A 21613-nucleotide genomic window follows, 5' to 3' on the forward strand; every position below is an offset into this window, starting at 1 on the left:
CACAAGGCTGTGAGTCCTCTGCAACCCCGGTGACCTCTGACCCGGTGCCCACCATGTGCCAGGCAGTGCCTGAGGTGCAGTCAACTTCTTCGTCTACTCAGTCGGCTCACTGGTCCCAAGCAGGGGAGCGCTGTTGTGCCCACTTTACAGATCAGGAAATCGAGGCCCAGAGAGGCTGAAGGATCCGTGTGAGACAGCACAGCCGACAGGTAGCAGGGCTGGGGCTCCCACCCAGCCTTGACCCCTGGATCCCTCCCCTGCTCTCCACTTAGCGGACCTGCCTCTCAGCTGGAGCTGATTACTTCGAGGACTGCAGGTCCGCTGCTTACAACGTGTTAATGCCTCTTGGCTTTGATGGACTGAGCTCTACTGGCTCCACGGGCAGTTTGTTGGAGTCCTTGGCCAGCGCCAGCAAAGGACGAGCAGAGAGGGGCGGCCTCCTGATTCGAACCCGGCCACGGTTTTGGTGTGAAGACCAAGGCTGACGGGGAGGTTTTGGAAGGGGAATTTTCAAGGAGATGGGGTGCAGGTGGTGAGTATAAGAGCCCAGACTCTGGCTGGCATCGGTGTTAGGAAGCGGAGTCCTGGGTCAGGCTTTGCAACCAGCTGGCTCCTGGACCTTGGGACAGTGCCTTGTTCTCCCTGTGCCTCACTGGGGGCAGTTCCAAGGCTCAAATGGTTCCCTGCCACATTCCAAGCAGACCCTCTCTGACCTTCATCCCTCCAGCACTGGCCAGCAGCCCCCCTAACCTCACCCCTTCCCCTCACCAAGCCTTGATCACAAACACAAGTGAGAAAATAGCTTACGGGCCCAGCACGGTGACCAGGAGCCGTGATTACTGAAACTCTGCCGTTAAGATCATAAGAGGAGCTTTTCAAGCTCCCCACATCCAGGTCAAACTTCAGACCAACGAAATCTGGGTCCAGGCATCAGTGTGTTTTGTTTTGTTTTGTTTTGTTTTTAAGTTTCCCCGCTGAGTCTCCAATGTGCAGCCTCGGCCAAGACCCGGTGAGCCTTGAGAGTGTGTACCAGACTCTCTCGAGCATGTGGGTGGTCGCCTGGGATCTTGTTGCAATGCAGGTCCTGGCTTAGCTCCTGATTCCCTACATCTAACAAGCTCCCAGGTGATAGCCATGGACTACACTTTGCATAGGAAGGGTCTAGAATGTTGGGAACAGCAGTTCCCATAGGACACTCCCGAGGGACAGAAAGGGGTTCCCTGGCCAAGTCCTATCACCTTATTGGACAGTCCTAAGGGATGTTAGCATATTAAATGCCACGTTTGACCACCTGGAGTACAGCCATCCTTGGCCCGCTGGTGGTAGTCATTATCTTTCAGTGTGCTTTAGGGACTGGCTGAAGGATCTGTGGGGAGGATGGAGGTGTGGACAGGGATGATCTGAATCAAAGGCCAGGCCTGTGGCAGGGAGGGGCTTTTCTGCTTCCTCTGTGCACCCACTCCTCTGTGGCAAATGGCCTTAAAGTTATTTATCAGATGGGGGTTGCAGGGTTGTGGGGCTGTGGGTAGTGGGGGCTGTGAACTTGGTGGGGATCTGTATGGGATGGGAGGCAGTTGGTAGGGCCCTCGGGAGGTGGGGGGGTCCATGGATGATGGGGCCTATGGGTAGAGAGGGGTCTGTGGGCAGTGGGGGTCTATACAGGGGTTTGGGTACAGGGACCATGGGTTTGGGGGGGTTGTGTGTGTGTTATTGGTTGGGGGTTGGGGGCTTAGCATGGGACCCCACCAGCATTCACAGCAATGCTGTTCCTTACTAGTCGTGTGTGATAGCTCCTGCAAAGTGACATGAAACATACACGCGATCTTGTTTCTGTGAAAAAACAGTCCCAGGGAGAAAGCCACCTGCCAGTGCCAGTCATTGAAGGCAAGAGGAAACGAAGGGTTCCAAGAAATTAATGGTTCTCTGCCAGAAAATAGAAGTGAAGTAGTAATATTTATAGCCACCAATGTTTCTGGGGCTCTGTCTCACTGTCAGGCTGCAACACATCCCAACTAATGCCAACAGCTTCTCCTTTATCTCCCTGAATCCTCACAATGAGCCTGAGGATGGCACCTGGACCATCATACAGACAGGAAAGTGAGGCTCTGAGAGAGGTATGACCTGCCCAAAGTCTCACTAGGAAAGGGTGGAGCTGTGATCCAGACTGAGGTCTTTCTGACCCCAATGTCATGCTCTCAGTGTGAAGTTCGACTGCTTCCTCCCAAGGACAGCAGCCACTGACCACTCACCACCTGAGTTAAGCATTTTCAGTCTCCAACGTACTCGATTCTCCACCAGACCCAAAAGTTGATTTTTTTTTTCAAAAGACCCCAAACCTGAACTTGAAGGGCGCTACCCCCACACCCACAAGTCAGTCGTTAGCAAACTGGTCCGTCCCAGCCCAGCCCTGCCTGTGTCTGGAGAGGCAGCAGGGTCCAGAGCTCAGGAGCTCTTCTGTTCACGAAGAGAACCAGAGAGGGCTGGGAGACGCTGGGAAGGAAGACGTAGCACAGTGGCCGCCACCAATTTCCAGTCTATTCTGTGCCCTTCTGTCCTGGGCCCTGCCCTATACCTGGTGCCACACAGGCTCTGGGAATCCCAAGAAGGTCCAGGGAAGTGCCCACCTCTCCTCTGCGTAAGACAACAGAAGAGGCCTACTGGGACATAAAAAAGCCCCCTGTCAGACAGAGGTGACTGTAAGGGCCATGGGGGAGGGGCTGCTGTGGAAGGGTGGCTGCTTCCAGTTGGGGGACACGGCCCTGGGTGCAGCTGAGCAGACGGAGGGGGGCGGGCTCAAGGGGAGGGAGCAGCAGAGGCGGAGGTCTAGAACAAGGAAGGGCAGGCTGTGTTCAGGAAATCCTGGGTGACCCAATCAAACATGAGAGGAGAAGCTGCAGAAGGGTCTTGGTCAAAGTGATCTGCATTCACTGAGTCAGCAAACATTCCCAGGACTAGTACATGCCAGACACTGGGGTCAGAGGTGAGTAAGATGTAGCTCCTGGCCTCCTGAAGCTCAGAATCTAGTGATAAAGAAAATAATAACTCACAGGGAAGTATTTTAGTCTCATTTTGCAATCGGGGATATTGGCCCAGAGAGGTTAAGTGATTTGCCCAGGATGATAAGGCCCATTCATCTCAGAGGGAGAGCTCCACTTCTAGGGCCCCTGAACGGGTGGAGGGTACTACTGCTGGTATGTGGCTGAGAGGAAAAGGGACCTGGAGGACCGTAGGACTGGAGAAGTGACACCAAGGAAGGATGCAGGAGATATCAGAGGTGGCAGATAGGAAACAGGAAGTTAACAAAGAGGCTGTTGCAACTGTCAGACAATCATGTTGGAAGACAGGTTTAGAACTGTTATGTTTAGCTTCACAGGTTGTACACTGCACAACTCCCAGATTGCCATTCTCATGGACCATGGTGAGAACAGTTCCCCTCAAAATTGTGTAGCACAATAACCCGAGCTAGTAGATAGAGGGACCAAACTCACACATGCCTACATATGTGGTCACAAGCTTTTTGGTCCCTGTGTAATAGTTGCCAACCAAACCCTACACTGTTATCACATAGCCACATGCTTGTTCCTCCGGGTGGGGGGGAGGTGGAGAAGTGGCAGCTACTCCACGATGATGTTTCACACCACACCCTGGGCTACCCACAGAGCCAGTCAGTTCCACATTTCTATAACAGAGATGTTGGTGCACGAAGGGTTCCAAGAGCAAAGAAGTTTGGCAAACTGCCTGCATCTCCTGCTGGGGGTCATAGAGGCACACAGGAACATTTTAAAGGCTTCCAGAAGTCCTGCAGCCAAGAAGCTGGTTCATCTTCCTGGAAGCACTTCCCAGACTCCCTTGCAGCACATCCCCTTTCTGAGGAACACCTTGGAACGCCCCCAGGCACAGCCCCACATGGGGAGACTCTGTGACACCTGCCTCCTGCACCCACCCCCCCCACACCCAGTTCAGAGGCCACGCTCAGCCTCCAGAAGCTGAGTTTTATTCTTTTGGATAAAAGTTATGCAGGTGTTCCCGGTAAGTTGCCTCTGAAACCATGTAAACCCCTCAGGGCAAATGCGTCCTTCTGGTCCTTTCCCCCAGCCTGGGGGAAGGGCAGAGGGAAGAGACCCAAAAGAACTGAGAAGCCTCTGGAAAAGTGGACCAAGAACTTGCTCTCTGAGATCTGCCAGGTACAGATTAAAACCCTGTCTCTGGGGCGCCTGGGTGGCTCAGTTGGTTAAAGCCTCTGCCTTCGGCTCAGGTCATGATCCCGGGGTCCTGGGATGGAGTCCCTCATCTGCATCGGGCTCTCTGCTCACCAGGGAGCCTGCTTCCCTTCCTCTCTCTCTCTGCCTGCCTCTCTGCCTACTTGTGATCTCTGTCTGTCAAATAAATAAATAAAAATCTTAAAACAAACAAACAAACAAAACCTTGTCTCTGGACACTGGTGGTCTGAGCCCCTGGGCAAGCAGCTTCACTGTTGCATGAACCTCAGCTTCCTCATCAGTAAAATGGGTGTAAGAGTACCTACCTGGCCGGGGTGGTCTAAGTGGGCAGATCAGGGTGGGAGTGGTGATTAGAGATGAGACGGGTCAAGTGCTTGTGCTTGGGTGACACTCCATCTGTCCCTCCCCTACCCAGCCCTTGCGCTGGGCTCCTTCTGGGAGCCGGGTCCAACTGGATGGCCTCCTGGGCTGGACTGGAGATAGCAGAAGGCCGGGAGAATGGGGACGGAGAGACAAGAGTCAGGGGGATGGGGAGAGAAGGAGAGGGAGACTGGATACAAAGGGGCAGAGATAGAAACAGAGACAAAGGTAGACAGAGGGACAGTCGAAAGAGACACACATAGAGAGAAACAAAGGGAGCAGGGAGGGTCCAGGCATAGAAACAGAAAAAGGTAAGGCAAGAGGGTCCAGGCAGCCGGTGGAGTGTGGTTTCCTGTGGGGAGGCCAGGCTCTGGAACAGGCAGACAGGGGCCTTGCCCTGCCCAACTCCCACCCCAGGGCTGCTGCCTTATGTTCCTTCTGATTCCAGGAAGGGCCTCATTTAGCCGGTCAACAAACACAATCAAGTAACTTAATCAGGCCCAGAACTGGGCAGGACAGAGCAATCAATGTGGCTGGTCCCTGCTCCTGGGGACAGCGTGGTCTAGACTTAGGAAAACCTGGGAACCAGCATGGTTCATTGTGGTGAACTGCTTGTCTCTACCATCCATCAGAGCAAAGTACTTGTTCATTAAATCTAGATCAGGTTTCTCTTCCTCCCCCAAGGTCTGTGAAACTCTGGCCTGTCCTTGCCTGAGCTCTTGTGCAGTCCCTTCTTAACAGCCCTCCCTAGCACAGTTGGCCTCAGGCTGAATCCTTCCTGGATCTACTCTAGCCTCAGGGTCACACAGCCTCATACCTGGTTCTTTCTGGCTTGGTTTACTCCCCTTCCTATAAGAAAACCCCTTCTCCCCCACCCTTAAGATGTTTGCAGATTTCTCCCTAGTGTTGGGGGGGGGGGCTCCTTCTGTTTCAATAGTTCCTTCCCCCTCCTTAGAATGATTGTTTCAATCATTCTCCTTGGTTTTTTTTTTTAAGGAGTAAGTTGTTCCTTACTTTTTTTTTTTTTAAGAGAAAGAGAGGGTACTGGCAGGGGTGAGGGACAGAGGGAGAGAGAGAATCTTAAACCATCTTCAGGCCCAGGGCAAGCCACATGTGGGGCTGGATCTCATGACCCTGAGGTCCTGACCTGACCAGAAATGGGGTTGGAAAACTTAATCAACAGAGCCAAAATGCCCCCCACCATGACACCTTTTTTTTTTCTTTTTTAAGAGTAGAAATTTAGGGCCACCTGAGTGGCTCAGTGGGCTAAAGCCTCTGCCTTTGGCTCAAGTCATGATCCCAGGGTCCTGGGATCAAGCCCCACATCGGGCTCTCTGCTCAGCGGGGATCCTGCTTCCCTTCCTCTCTCTCTGCCTGCCTCTGCCTACTTGTGATCTGTCAAATAAATAAATAAAAATATTTTTTAAAAAAAGGGATAGAAGTTTATGGAATACATTGTGAAGGAGCAATGGGGCAGGACAGAAAAGGCACTCCTTACTAAATCTGAATTTTTTTTGATGCCTATAAAATCATTTATGAGACATTCCAATCAAACTAATCAAATAAAAATAAACCATACAGAAAAAGGAGGTAAGTCATTAAACTGGAAGTTACTGACTCACCATCAGCTCTAAACTTTCTAACAATCAAGACAAAAAAGGGAAAGCCAGGGATCATATTACAACTCTTATCATATGATGAAATCAGAAAAAATAATTTCATCAGACTTTTTTCTGGTGCAAAATCCTAAAAAGAAGGCTTTGGATTAAAGGTACAAGGAGATGGCAAATCGGGGAAGCTTCCTAACCCAACTGGAGCGAAGTTGAAGCGATCTCCTGCCTAGGGTGGCCTTACACTGAGCAAGGGAGTAAAAACAAACTGTAAGGGAATAAAAAACAAATGTCCGTGAAGAGGTATTTCCAAGGAGGTAAGATGCAACAGTGCTTTCTGACCGGAGGGAACATCTAAAGGAACTGGGATTGGTATGTCCTCAGGATGCCTTTCTCCCATATCACCGAGCTGAGCCCGGAGATCACTGTTCCCAAGGGGAGGGATGGTCACCTGCTGGGCATCAGGTGATGTTTGCCGCCGCAGATAAAGGTCCTTAACAGGCCTGGCCTGGGTGTCAGTCCTCCCGCCCATCTCCAGGGATCCTTTCAGCTTGGATTATAAATTCCCTTGAGAAGAGCAAGAATACTCATTCACAGCCCCAGAAGAAGACCAGACCGAGTCTGGTAAAAGAAGCTGCTCTGAAACGGGTTCTGGATGTAAAGTCACAGAATTGAGAAGATGCTTAACGTCCCAGGCCCTATAGTCAAAGGGGCCCCCTCTGGCCAACTAGATACAGAGAGTGTTCAGTGCTCCTCCTACCCATCCATCCTGTGCTGATCATCCAAGGGGCCTGGGGAGAACTGTCAACTAGGCTGAGACTCCCAATGCATCCACAGAGCCCACAGAGCCTTTCCATCTCAAGAATCACACTTGATGATGGGTCTTATTAATTTCAGTCATTTTTTTTGTCCTGGTCAGGAAACGGAGTATAGCAATGATAAGGATGGGAATGGCGATTTCTCTCTCCTATACTGTGTTTAAGCATTTACCCTTGGGCTCAGCAGGGATGCTTTTAATGGCAGCAGGCCCTCCCTGCCTAGGCACAAGGATCTGACACAGGGTGGGCCCAATTCTTGGGGATGCCCCAAGGGGCTGAATTGGCTAGTTGTGTAGAAGCCTGGTTATGGGATGCAGGTGTGAAGGATGCCTGGACATTGACATTGCTTGTCTGCGACTCTCAGCAATCCTGGGGTGAAAGGTATTCAATCTATGATGCATGACTGCATGACTCATAATCTATGCACTGTGAATTGAGAGACTCTAGCATTTTCTAGACACTGAACTATTATTCTCCAAGGATTCTCATTTCTCATTTTAACAATAAGCCTATGAAGAAGACACCAGTTACTAGTGGTGGAGGTGGAAATGACAGGGTCAGGATTCAAATCCAGGACTTCAGACCCCAAAGCCCATGTTCTCCCCAAGTTTATTATTTTATTTATTTTTTTTTTTAAGATTTTATTTATTTGACAGAGAGAGATCACAAGTAGAGAGAGAGAGAGGAGGAAGCAGGCTCCCTGCCTAGCAGAGAGCCCGATGCGGGACTCGATCCCAGGACCCTGAGATCATGACCTGAGCTGAAGGCTCAGAGGCTTAACCCACTGAGTCACCCAGGCAGCCCTCTCCCCAAGTTTAAATTAACGTTGGCCTCCAGGACTGGTCGGATATGCCGCGACCTGCCTGTTCCCCAAACCAGAGCTCAGAGAACACTCCACAATGCCTCCTTAATCCCAGCCAGGTCAGCTGTCCTTCCCGGGCTGGGGACCTCTGGCAGACTCAGCATTCCCAAGGCATCTACCTTAAGGAGAAGATGCAGAGAGAAAACAGAACCGTGACAGAAACCAAACGACAGCACAGTTCCTGGCAAAGACTCCTGTCTTGTCTGTCACCATAGCAGAAATGCGGAGACAGAAAGCCAGGGGGGCCTCAGCGCCTGCAGAGGTGACAAGTTGACAGTGCTGGCTAGCAAGAAGGGCTGCTGGTGGAGGGTGCAGGGAAGGGAGGGTAGACAATGCAGGGTCTTTCTTCCTATTTCTGGGGCATTTAAGGGGAAGGCTGGGGGATAAGGGGAGAAGGACCCAAGAGTTACCAAAGGTACCGTTGGTGTGATCCCTGACCAGCAGTGTCGCCAACATCCTGGTTGCTGGTAGGAAATGCAGAATCAGGTCAAGCCCAGACCTCCTGAGTTAGAGGCTGCATTTTGTGAAGCCCCCAAGTGATTCCTACTAGCAGTAGAGACAGCAACCGGTCGCCTCCCTTTCAACTCCCGTCTAAGCCCCAGTGAAGACACATCCTGGGGTGGGTGGTGGGGGGGAAGAGGGGAGCACAGACAAGACACACACAGACAATGAAGCCTGTGGCAAACAGTGGTGCACGCTCTGAAGGAAATGAACGGGATGTTAGGACAGTGATGGGGACAGGGGTATGGAGGGACCTCCCTGAGATGACCAGTCAGGGAAGGCTTCCCTGAGGAGGTGATGTTTTTGCTGCAACTTACAGGATGGGAGGGCAGCTGTACCAAGACTTGAGGGTCGAAGATCCTGGGTAGAAGGAACAGCAAGACAAAGGTAGAAAGAGTCGGGCTTAGGGTGTTTGAGGACAAAAAACAGCCAGCGTGGCTGGAACAGCAAGGATCAAGGGAAGTGTGGGAGGGACGAAGCGAAAGATCTGGGCAGCGGTGACAGCTGTTGGCCACAGGGAATGTCAGGATTTGGGATTTTATGCTAAGATGACAGGTGGTGAGAAATTAACCAGTCCTTGGACGGAGCAGCCAGGTGGACGGCGGTGCCATTTCCCGCTGGGGGAGCCTTTCCGAGGGTTGACAGGAGAGGACGGGGAAGACAAAGCGTTCAGCGTCAGACGCGGCCACATCCAGGAGTCTGGATCCAAAGGCCAACTCGATGGGGAGACACTGTCAGAAGCCCATGGGAAACAGCGCACTTAGAGCTCCAGGACCTGATGTGGATGTAGACAAGCTAGGGCAGAGGAGCGAGGACTCAGACCTGAGGCCCACCCCCACCTCTGTGGAGCCACGGGGACGTGAAACCAGCCAGGGTCAGTGAGGAGGAGCAGCCTGAAGGGGAGGAGGGAAACCAGTGGAATGGAGGGAAGGATAGGTCTTGAGAAGTGGGGAGGTCAGCCGTGCCACGTTGGCTGGCTGAGACTTCCAGTAAAATCAGCATGAGACCTGACTGTTGGATTTGGCCAGACAGAAGTCCCTGGTGACCCTGAAAGGAAGAGCCAAGACAGGGCTGGGAGGGACAGGAGAAAAAGCGAGATGAGAAAGTGGGTTCACAGAGGGCCTTTGAGGGAAGGAACATAGAGTCAGGTGGGGCTCTGCCCCCCCCCACCCCGCTTCGCCCTCCGTGGGCATTATTTATTACATCAGCTGCATGCGAGTGGAAATAATCTGGGAGGGGGCGCAGCCCTCGCGCTGCAGGCATGGGGGCTTGTCCTGGAGCGGGCGAGAGGTCCTGGGACCCAGGGCTCAGGCACAGATGTGGCCTTTGTCAGAGCAGGGTCATGTCATCTGCCATCCCAAGAGGGCACCGTGTGTGGGTGCAGCTGGAGGCAAGTGGTAGCTTTGGGAGAGAGAAGGGAAGGAAAGGAAATTCTCTGTGTCACCTGTGTTCTCAAGGATCCCTCCTCAGAATGCCGAGCCATACTGAGAAAACTACCACCCCGGCAGGTGCCTGGGTGGCTCAGTCAGTTAAGCATCTGCCCTTGGCCCAGAGCATGCTCTCAGGGTTCTAGGATGGAGTCCCGTGTCAGGCTCCCTGCTCAGTGGGGTGTTTGCTTCTCCCTCTCCTTCTGCTCATCCCCTACTTGTGCTTGTTCTCTCTCCCTCTCTCAAATGGATAAGTAAAATCTTCAAAAAAAAAAAAAAGAAGAAGAAGAAAGAAAGAAAGAAAACTTCCCACTTACTGGGGGCCCTGTTCTCTTCAGGACCCTTTAGAAACATCATTTCAAGTCATTCTCACCATACCCCGAAGTGAGGCATCCCTTCCCGGAGGTTACACAGATGGAAATGAAGAAGGCTCAGAGAAGTGAAGCGACTTGCCCAGTGACACACAGAGAAAGTGGGAATGTGGAGTTCGCATTCAGCCCGACTGACTCAAACCTCAGCTTGTCCCGGGGTTCAGAGAATCCTCAGTGACAATTAACAGTGCCTGGAGGATCTGGCCCAAAGGGGTCCTTGCAAGTTAGGGCAGCCCCCAGACAAAGGGGGGCTTGAACCAAGCTTCCTTGACGCCAGCCGTGAGAAGAGGCAAAAATCACATTATCCCGCGAAGCCCCTCCCTGGCCTCAAATTTCCCTGCTTCTCTCTGTCCTCAGCCAAGACCAGTTTTATTATTAAAATGGACATTGCTTATATTTTATTATAGTAAAGTAGCAATAAGGGACACCTGGGTGGCTCGTTAAAGCATCTGCCTTCATCCCAGGTCATTATCCCAGGATCCTGGGATCCAGCCCCAAGACAGCGGGGAGACTGCTTCCCCCTCCCCCTACTCCTCCAGCCCCCTGTTACCCCCCTCCCCCACTTCCTCATTTGCTCTCTCTCTCTCAAATAAGTAAATAAAATCTTTACAAAGAATAAAACAACAGTCATAGTAATATCCTACGTAAAGTGGCCACATGGCAGAGGAAAGTGGACATGAAGGAGCCTGTTAGAGGAGCAGGACTCAAACAAGCAACCTACAAAGTAAAACTATTTCAGAAGTCTTCCCTCTTATCCTGGAAGTGTATGTGATGATGTACGGATCCTGATTCAGAGTTTGACAAGGTTTTCCCCGAAGATGCCCCCCGGGGCCTGGAGCATGGCTGAGACCACCCACGCACGGGAGCCTTGGGAAATGCCATGCAGTGTCCTAGGGGCTCACACCTCTTTCCCACGTTGGCTCACAGAATCCCCCGAAGGACCCAGGAGTTTCTCTCATCAGCCCCATTTTATAATTTTCTCTTCAGCCTGGCTCTCTGGGAGAAAACAATGCCCACTCTGAGGGCCTCATCTCACCGTGGGGGAAAGCAGCCCAGAGAGGATGGAGATGTGGCCGGCAGCACCAACAGGGACCCCTGTCTCCTCACGCTGCACCCAGGGCCCAGGTTCATGGTGTACTGTGGAGACAACCATGAGGCCCACAGCTCACCTCCACAGCACGCAGGCCTGCTACCGTCTCCTGATTCTGGGGTCGGGTGCCAAGGGGCGGACGCTCTGCCCTGCAGACAAACACTTGTGCCCCATAGTGCCCCCCGATCTTCTCTACACCCCACTGGCTGGCTGCTTTACAGCTGGCAATACTGAGGCCGGTTGAGAGGGCACCAAGGATAGACACCTTAAATGCATATGGAGCGGACACCCAGTAGAACTCCCCTCCCTTCACCCCGTTTTAATTAAGATTTAAACCGCACTGCCCCACAGGGCTCGATAACCAATATGGGCAAATGCAAATTGAGTGCATTCTCTGGGACAACCGGCTTGACTTCATCAAAAATGTCAAATGTCCAAGATCCAAAAAAAGGGGGGGGGCTATTTACGGCCATACCACCCTGAACGTGCCTGATCTCATCTGATCTCGGAAGCTACATGGGTCAGGCCCAGTGAGTACTTAGATGGGAAGAAAGGCTGTTAAACTATTCTAGATTAACAGAGACTGAAAAAAACAGAACAGCCATATGTAATGCATGATCCTGGATTACACACGAGATCAAAAAAGAAAAGCTACAAAAATATCAGGACAATTAGAATATGAAATTTATATAGATAACATATGACATCCATGTGAAATTTCCCACAGGGGAGGAAACCAGCACTGTGGTTATGTCAAGGTCATTCTTGCTCTTAGGAACAGTCAAGTATTTAAGGATGAAATGTAACAATGTCTGCAACTAACTCTTTTTTTTTTTTTTTTAAGATTTTATTTATTTGGCAGAGAGAGAGAGGGAACACAAGCAGGGGGAGCGGCAAAAGAAGAAGCAGGCTCCCCATTGAGCAGGGAGCCGGACACAGGACTCGATCCTAGGACTCTGAGATCGTGACCTGCGCTGAAGGCAGAGGCTTAACCAAATGCACCACCCAAGCACTTTTGCAGCTAACTTTGAAACAGTCCAGCAATACATGAATAAAGTACATACAGTTACCCAGGAGCCGGGAGTGCAAATGTTCACAACATGGTAACAACTGGCGAAATCTAGGGAGCTGGAGAGATCAGCATTCAGTGGCACGACTCTTAACTTCTTTCCTGAAGTTGAAAAGTTTTCGAGATAAAAAGTTGGAGGAAAAGCAAATTTGCTAGGTCTTTGTTAAAGGAATCTAGTCTCTGTTCTTGTACCTTCTGCAGCAGGAGTCTGAGCTCGCAGTTTTCTCCCCAGGGCAGCCGATGAGGAAGTCTCTACTGAGATTCCTAGTTAGCCTCTGGCACATGGTAGGCTCTGGCACATGGTAGACCACCCCACCCCCCACCCTCAGCCCCGCTGACCCAGAAGGCCCTGCGGGCCCTTGCAGGCAGGGCGTCTCTCTGGAAAAACAAAGTCATGCCTCACTGGACTTCAAGAATGCTCCCTCCCCATGCCTGAGCCCCCAGGCAGCCTGATTCTGGGGAGGACAGACAGACGCCTCAGAGCAGGGCCCCGCAATCCCAAACCAGTTTCCCCAGAGGTGGCCACCTGGGAAAGGGCGGCAGGCATTTGTTGAGCTCATGTGCTGCCCCACTGTCCGCTGTCACAGTTGAAACACTCTTCCCCCCAACTCCACCTCCACACTCTGTCCTTGGGGAGGGACGTGTGGGTGTGAGCAGACCTGGAGCCGGGACGTTACAGGATCCAGGATCCGGGTTCCCGGAATTGCATGAGGAGCTTTTGAAAAGGCAACACTCTTGAGGTTCTGTGTTGACCGGTCTGAGGGGCACCTTGGGCATCCAGAATCGTAAAAACTTCCAGGAAATTATAATTTGCAGAAAAGTTTGAGATCTCCTAGTTTGGACACTCGGTCTTCAAATTTGGGCGTGCATTAGAATTACTAGGGGAGCTTGTAAGCATAGATGAGTGGAGCCCTCCCCGGGCTGATTAAATCAGGACCTCTGGCAGGTGGGTTGGACAGCCCCCTCCATGAATCCAGGGTGCAGCCAGGGTTGAGAACCACCGGCTTAGACTTGGCTGCTTCTGAGAACTAACGTGTGTGTGTGTGTGTGTGTGTGTGTGTGTGTGTCTTCCCATAGTTACCTGTGTCAAAAACCCACTTAACTCATTAATGAGGGAGCAGCAGGCTGGGACAGCTGCTTCAAAGGAGAACGGGAGAGATCCACAGGTGTCAATGACAGAAATAATGCTGAAACTGAGTCACAAAGTCCAATGCAAAACTGGTTCATCTCCTCCAGGGTAATAATCCAACCAAGCCCTCTCGAGAGGGGAAGGAAGTGGCCTCTCTCCCGTGTTTGCTCAGGTGCTGTGAGTCTAGGTTCTAAAGGGAAGTGGGAACTTGAGCAGCGAGGCGGGGTGAGGCAGGAGGTGGAACCCAGGAGTGTCCTGGGAAGCCAGTGCTCTGGGCGGGCGCAGGCCAGCCTTCCTAGGGCAGGGATGGCTGGAGGCAGAAGGCCGGGTACAGACCAGGGTGAGGGAACAAACAAAAGGGCCTTCAGCATCTCCTCAGCTTCTGTCCCAGCCACTTCTGCTCTAGCCAGAGTTCAGGTGTTTCCCCAAGATATGACTCAAGGATCTTTTATTTTTACAGAACCCATGGGCTTGGGATAAGCAAATTAGTCTTTCCTTTAAGAGGAGGGGGCTATTGGAACATAGGAAAAACACTGTGGCCATATTAAGCAGAAAGGATCAATCACATCGAGGGACATCTGGGTGGCTCAGTTGGTTAAGCAGCTGCCTTGGGCTCTGGTCATGATCCTGGAGTCACAGGATCGAGTCCTGCATCAGGCTCCCTGCCCAGCAAGGAGTCTGCTTGTCCCTCTGACTTCTCCCCTCTCATGTTCTCTCTCTCATTCTCTCTCAAATAAAAAAATAAAGTCTTTTTTTTTTTTTTAAATAAAGTCTTAAAAAAAAAAAATCACACCAACCCTCCCCCTCCCCCACCGAGCCATTGAACCCCCTTCCGCCCTCACCACATCAGCGCCAGCACGACGGCACCACCCACACTCGCACCGGCACAGCTGAATCAGAGCGCTGTTTCTCAGAACAAATATTTTTAGAATTTAAAAGTGCCATTGTCACAAGAGGTTTTAGAAACATTTGCCTCAGGATGGATGAAGTTAAGCAAGGATACCCATGGACCTTTAGGGCTTAAGCTCCCCGGGGCCGGGTCTAGAGAGAAGCCCAGGGCAGATTTCTAACAGTTGTCCTGGCAAGACGGAGGCTTGGCAAAGCTCCTTCCGAGGATGAGCAGAAGGGCCAGCTTGGGCCGGGGCTTACAGTCTGGGGGCCCAGTAAACCCCCTTTGTTTTGCCACCAGGGGACCGCTGCAGCATCACCTTGCAAAGAGCTTCCGGTTCCTGTGAGGTGAGGTGGGCACCGGAGGGAGGGTAAGGGGTAGACGGGAAGCAAGGAGAGCTGGATCCCTACCTCACTCCAGACATCAGAGTTAATTCCATGGATCAAAATTTTAAATATAAAAACCAAATACTCGGGACGCCTGGGTGGCTCAGTCGGTTAAGCGGCTGCCTTCGGCTCACTCAGGTCATGATCCCAGAGGCCTGGGATCGAGTCCCACATCGGGCTCCTTGCTCGGCAAGGGAGCCTGCTTCTCCCTCTGCCTCTGCCGGCCACTCTGTCTGCCTGAGCTCGCTCACTCTCTCTCCCTCTCTCTCTGACAAATAAATAAATAAAATCTTTAAAAAAAAAAAAAAAAAACTCTCTCTAAAGAAAACAAAAAGAAACCAAACCAAAACAAAAAAACAAATACATGAAGTAAAAATAAAATAGAATAGGGGCTCCTGGGTGGCTCAGTTGGTAAGACATCCAACTCTTGATTTCAGCTCAGGTCATGATATCAGGGTCATGAGATCGAGCCCCAAATCAGGCTCCACGCGAAGCAGAGAGTCCGCTAGAGATTTTCTCTCTCCCTCTCCCCTGCCACCTCGCACGTGTGTGCACACACACTCTCTCTCTCTCAAATAAATAAATAAATAAAATAGATAAATATTTAAAATAGAATAGTTCCACGATCTTGGGTAGGAAAGCCTTTCTAAGCATCACACAAGAAGCCAAAGCTATAATGGAAAAGACGGATGAGTTAGCTAAAAAAGAAGTGCAAATCCGTTGCCATAAACAAAGTTAAAAACAAACGACAAGCTAAAAGAATATTTGTAATGTTTATCCAAAAATGTAACATTTCTAGTTTTTACAAATCAATGAAAATGAATACATATATAGAAAGTACGGTGAAGAATGTGGGCAGGAAATTAATGAACAAAGAACTCCAATAAATGTAACCGAAGAAGTTCAACTGCATTTTATTTGTTTGTTTGTTTATTTAGCTATCATTTTTAAGTAATCTCTACACCCAATGTGGGGCTTGTACTCACAAACCTGAGATCAAAAGTCACATGCTATACCAACCGAGCCAGCCAGATGCCCCAAGTTCAAGTGTATTTTATTTTATTAAGATTTTATTTATTTATTTGACAGAGAGAGATCACAAGTAGGCAGAGAGGCAGGCAGAGAGAGAGGGAAGCAGGCTCTCTAATGAGCAGAGAGCCCGACGTGGGGCTTGATCCCAGGACCCTGAGATCATGACCCCAGCCGAAGGGAGAGGCTTAACCCACTGAGCCACCCAGGCAGCCCTCAAGTGTATTTTAATTCAACAGAGCAATCCTAATCTTTTTAGCCTCTCAAATTAGAAAGACTTGAGAAAACAGTTAACATCCTGTTTCAAGAGGGTAGTTGGACTCTGCCACAATCCTGATGGGAGGGTAAAGAAAACAACTCTTCTGGAAAGGAATTCGGCCGAAGTATTGGAAATTTTAAGATTAGTGCCCTTTTGATAAAATAGTTTCCACTCTGGGGCACCTGGGTGGCACAGTCTCTTAAGCGTCCAACTCTTGATCTTGGCTCAGGTCATGATCTTGGGGTCATGGAATCAAGCCCTGCACTGGGCTCCAGCAGCGGGAAGTCTGCCGGCAATTCTCTCTCTTTCTCCCTCTGCGCCTCCCCTGGCTCGTGGGCTCACGTGTGTGCCCCTCTCTCTCTCTCTCTCTCAAATAAATAAATAAATCTTAAAAAAAAAAAAATAGTTTCACTTACCAGATTTTATCCCAAAGGCTGGCAGACTTTTTCTGTAGAGGGCAGATAGTAAATATTTTGGGTTTTGTGGGCCATACAGTTCTGTGGCAGCCACTAAACTCTGCCACTGTACTGTGAAAGAACCCCAGACAAGAGGTGAGCAAATGGGGATGAATGTGTTCTAATAAAACTTTATTTACAAAAACAGCCCACTAGATTGGGCCCATAGGAACTGTCGTCTGCCAACCTCAGACTTACACTAAAGCAGTGTTTGCTCCTATGGGGAACTGTTTAGCTCTGTTTAGAATGATGATGACACTGCCTTTGTTAATCCCCCCAGTTAGGTTAATATATATATATATATATATATATATATATATATGTATATACATATATATATATATGTGTGTATATATATATATATATATATGTATATGCCCAATAATAAGGAACTGATAAATTTGGTTGTCTTCATGTGATGAAATCTTATGTAGCTATTTAAACTTATGCAGAAAAGTAACATAACTACTTTGTTAGATAGCATAAGATTGAGAAAGAGTATGTAAGTGAGCTATTAGAACTCATGAGGGGGTTTAGTAAGGTGGGCATGACAAGATCAACACCCAACATCGAAAGCTGTCCTACACGCTAGCCGTAGCCATTGGGGATCTGTCATGGCACAGAGTCTACAGCAGTAACAACAGCAGTAGACTCTAAAATATAGTCACCTACGTAGAAAGGTGCAGAACCTATTTGAGAAGATTGTAATAGTTTTCTGAGGGGCACAAAAGAAAGCCAGACTAAACATAGATATACTGAAAGAGAGAATTCCATATTACAAAGAAGCCAATTCCCTTCAGTCGATGAACACATTTCAAACAAATTCTCTAGCAGGGTTTTTAACAGATTTTGACAAAAAAGAGTGTTCTGGGCATGCCTGGGTGACTCAGCTGGTTAAGCGTCTGCCTTTGGCTCAGGTCATGATCCCAGGGTCCTGGGATGGAGTCCCATGTTGGGCTCCCTCCTCGACGGGAAGCCTCCTTCTCCCTCTCCCTATGCCTGCTTCTCTGCCTGCTTGTGATCTCCCTCTCTCTGACAAATAAATAATTAAAATCTTTTTTTAAAAGAAAAAAAGGGGGCACCTGGGTGGCTCAGTTGTTGAGCCTCTACCTTCAGCTCAGGTCATGATCCCAGGGTCCTATGATCGAGCTCCACATCGAGCTCCCTAGCCTGCAGGAGGCCTGCTTCTCCTTCTCCCACTCCCCCTGCTTGTGTTCCCTCTCTCACTGTGTCTCTCTCTGTCAAGTAAATGAATAAATAAAATCTTTAAATAAATAAATAAAACAAAAAAGGTATTCTGGAAGAGAAAATGTGTAAGCATAACAAAAATCGTTTTTAAGTGAAGAAGGTTGAAGTAGATTGTCTCTAGCAGATATCAAACTATGAAGCAATGAATGGTAGCTGAGACTGGTTTTGGCTCGGAAATAAACAGACAGACAGACTGATGGAACAGACCAGAGTCCAGAAAGAAACCATGTTGATAAGGAAATTTAGCATATGAGAAGAGGGTGAAATCCCAAGTGAGTGGGGAAAGTGGGATTATCTGACAGGAGGGGCTTAAACCACTGGCAACATTTGGAAAATAATACCAGATGAATACATCCTCAGCAAAACCAAAAATATGCCACAGGGGACCAAAGAGCTAAGAATAAGATCTTTTGTCTAAAAGTACTGGGGGGAAAAATAAACCATATAGGGGGATATGTTTATAGCCTTGAGAGAGAGAAGCATCAAATGAAAATAGCATGAAAGGATGGGTAATGATTACTTAAGAATTTTAAAATTCTATACCATAAAAGATGCCCAAAACAAGACTAAAATACAAGCAAAATACATAAAGATTAACATTCAGAATATATATAAATGTCTTATCAATCAATAAGGAAAAGACAAACCAACTAAAGGAAAATGGGCAAAGACTATGAACCGGTAACTCCCCAAAGGAGAAAGCTAAGGCTTGGTGATGGGCAGGCCCACCTGCTGTCGGGCAATACATCGGTATCACCTTTTTAGAAGAAAAATTTGGACACATCTATTAAAAAAAAAAAAACAAACAAACGTGCATACCCTTTGATACAGCATTTTCAGATTTCTAATCTGGAAATACTTAGAGAAACGCTCTGTGCACCATGAATAATGTTGTGTTCGATGTAGAGACAAGGTCAGTTCAAGCGAGCCCTGCCACCACAGGGTGAAAATGGTGTGGAGGCTGAGGTTAAGGCCCAAGGCCTCAAGGAAGCTCAGGGAAGGTCCTCCTCCAGGCTGGGGAGAGGGCAGACAGGCTGAGGCAGAGGGAACCAGGGGAGGCCTCCTAGAGGAGGTGTGAGTCTTAGCGATGAGTAGAAGTTAGCCCCGGGATAGGGCGTGGGAGGATATCCCAGGAGAAAGACAAAACTTGTGCAACATCTGGGAGGCAAGACAGAACTTGGCCTTTTCATAAAATAAGGAACAGCTGGGTGTCACCAATCTCGGGGTGCTGAGAGATGAGGCTGGAGAAGCAGGTGCGAGCTGAGTTTTTCCCACTGGTGATGAGGGGTCACCAAAGGGAGAGACCAAGCAGCTCCTTAGGAAGATGCTGAGGCACTGGGCTAAGGGTCTGGAGAGGAGAAGGCTCCCCAGCCTTCTCCTATAGTGAGGAGAGCTGTAGGCAGCCGTGGGAGAAGGGCAAGGGGGTGAGTGGGCATCAGGGGACTCGAGGCTAGCTGGCTGTGGGGGCATCAAGAGTGACTTCCTCGCTTGGGGACTGACTGGCTGGTGACATCATTCACGGACGTGGCAGTTTCATAACAGGAGCGGGCAGCTTGACGCGCCCCATTCATTTTATGGGGTTCCCTATTAATCAGCCCACGAGGGAGAATGACCAAGGGCCCAGGCTCTCACAGCGTCTGTGGGATCTGCTTTCATTTCACGGCCCTGTTGAGTGGGAGGTGCTCTCCACCTGCCTACACCCTCTCCCCATCCAGACCCCTACACCCTGAGGAGAGGAGGGGGAGCTCCTGCTGTCCCATCATTGTGTCCTCCCCACAGGCTTCCCAAACCACCCCAGCATTTATTTTTGTCTCTGGTAGCACTTTGGAAGCCTGAGTGATCCAGGTTCTGGTCGGTCTCAAGCTGACCCCTAGGGGACAGATGGGACACCGCAGGGTGCCGAAGACCCAGTCTTTAGGGTTAAGACCTGCCCAGGCTGGCCCTGTCAACTCCCCCAACCTGAGGAGCTGCGAGTGGTCAGCCCAATGGAGCCCAGAGCTGCACATTCCAGAAGGCTGAGCCAGGAAGGGGATTCACTGCCATCACAGAGGCCGGGGGTCCTGCAGGAGCCCATAGGCCCTGCCGGCTGGCTTTTGACCCGTCTTCCTCCCGACCCCCCTGCTCCCCCCAGCAACCATCACTAGGGAGCCCATTGTAAGGAAGAGAGACCAGGTCCACTGAGCTGCCTGGTTGGAATGCCCCAGAACAAGGCTGCCTAGTGCATCCGGCCCCCTCTCCAGGCTCCGGCCCGCGGAGCCACCTCAAAGTAACCTACATGGATGGCATGAAGCGCTTACCCCAGAGGGGCTGCAACAAAGGGATATGAAGACACATCTGCAGGCAAGGTCCTGAGTCAGAAAACAAGGGGAACCAGGCAGGGGTGCTGAGGTTCAACTGGCATGTTCTTCCTGCTTCCTCAAACCTCCAGATTTCGTATTCTGGAAAACAGCATTGTGCCAAAAGCAAAAGCAGCATCCTGGAGCCCAAGGCTTCTGGGTCTATTTTTACCGTTTCTTCCAGAAGCATGGACGGCCACACATGGGGGCCAAGAGAGCAGCCTGGTGCTACAGGAACAGGACCTGCTCTGGCAACACTGGGCGGGGGGGCTGGCCCGCTCTACTCTGCCCTCCAGCTCCTCCCGGGCAGCCCTCTCTTTTGACAGACTTATGAAATGCCGGTATCCAAGGGTAAAGTAGAATGAGCATGGCACTCTCGTTCTAACCACTACGACACAGCACGGGGAGGAAGGGAGGCCTCATGTATTAGCTGATTAGAAAATTAGTATTTTCTCACTGATTTCCACAGGTCCCCTAGAGAGGCATGGCCAGCCCCATTTTATAGCTAAGGAAACTGAGGCCCAGAGGAGTGCCAGAGGCAGCGTGTCTGGTTTGCATACCTAGTCAGGGGCCCCAGTGGGGTATGGACCCAGCCCTGAGTGACCCCACGGCCTTCCTGCTCAGCAGTCCACAAGGGCCCACTTGAAAAACTGGGGATGCTCGGTATTTGTCCCACGCGGGAGGCCTTCTGCCCTGATCCTGGTCACCGTCCCATTAGTTGGGCCCAAATGCATATTCACCCCACATCCACTGGCCTGTCGAGGCAGGCGTGGGGTCTACCTCTCATCACTCGTCCTTGGGGGCCAGGCGCCTGGTCTCTGTGTGGGAGGTCCTGTCCCCATGACTTGGGACCTGGCTCTGGCCTCTGCTGCCCTTGAGCCTCGGCTTCTCCAACACTGATGAGGGAGCAGGAGGCTGGCTGAGGACAGAGCAAGAGCTGGCGCCTCGCACCCCCTCTCCACCTGCCCCCCTCCATATGTGTAGCATTCCTCCGGCACCCCTGACCGCCATAAAACGATAAATAGTTCACTTGCAGGGATCGCAATCCTGCAGAACAGGAATCTCCCTCGCTCTACAGATGTCCTAGAGACCTAAACAGGGAGGTTACCTTATCAATATCACAAATTTCCAGAGGCAAATAACTCAGCTCCTGAAGCCCTAATGTCTCCCTCCCCACCATAAACTGGAGGAGGCTGAGGTAGAAGGGAATGTAAATGATAGCAGGATCATAATACCCCACCAAGAATCTCCCAACTATCTTGATGTTAATGCCTGACCTAAAGACGACACTGATCAAGCCATAAGGGCAAGGCCTCCCCCCCGGCACCTTGTAGGCCCTTCTTAACATGTGAAAACTCTGTTGAAACCTCCCATCCCCTCACCTTCCCCCAACCGCAAGGTATATAACATGCCTACCCTCACAACCCGGGGCAGCAGCTCTTCCTGCCCACGGGTCCTGTCCCCATGCTTTAATAAACCACCATTTTGCACCAAAGATGTCTCAAGAATTCTTTCTTGGTCATCGGCTCCGGACCTCAGCCCACTGAAACTCAC

At 50.4% G+C, this 21613-nt stretch overlaps 1 protein-coding gene across 2 annotated transcripts in view; it reads right to left on the minus strand.

Annotated features, from left to right (window-relative positions):
• RAB11FIP4 (RAB11 family interacting protein 4) overlaps nt 1–21613 on the minus strand; it is a 113615-nt gene that overhangs the window by 52238 nt on the left and 39764 nt on the right. The window contains exon 1 of one of the 2 annotated variants that reach the window (XM_059380511.1): nt 12521–12580. The exons of the other annotated variant lie outside the window; for it this stretch is intronic. The gene's annotated coding sequence lies outside the window, so the exon portion shown is untranslated. Of the gene's footprint in view, nt 1–12520; nt 12581–21613 lie in introns of those variants that run through there. 2 annotated transcript variants of the gene reach the window in all.

This window comes from Mustela nigripes, chromosome 16 (genome assembly GCF_022355385.1).
Source record: "Mustela nigripes isolate SB6536 chromosome 16, MUSNIG.SB6536, whole genome shotgun sequence".
Lineage (NCBI taxonomy): Eukaryota > Metazoa > Chordata > Mammalia > Carnivora > Mustelidae > Mustela > Mustela nigripes.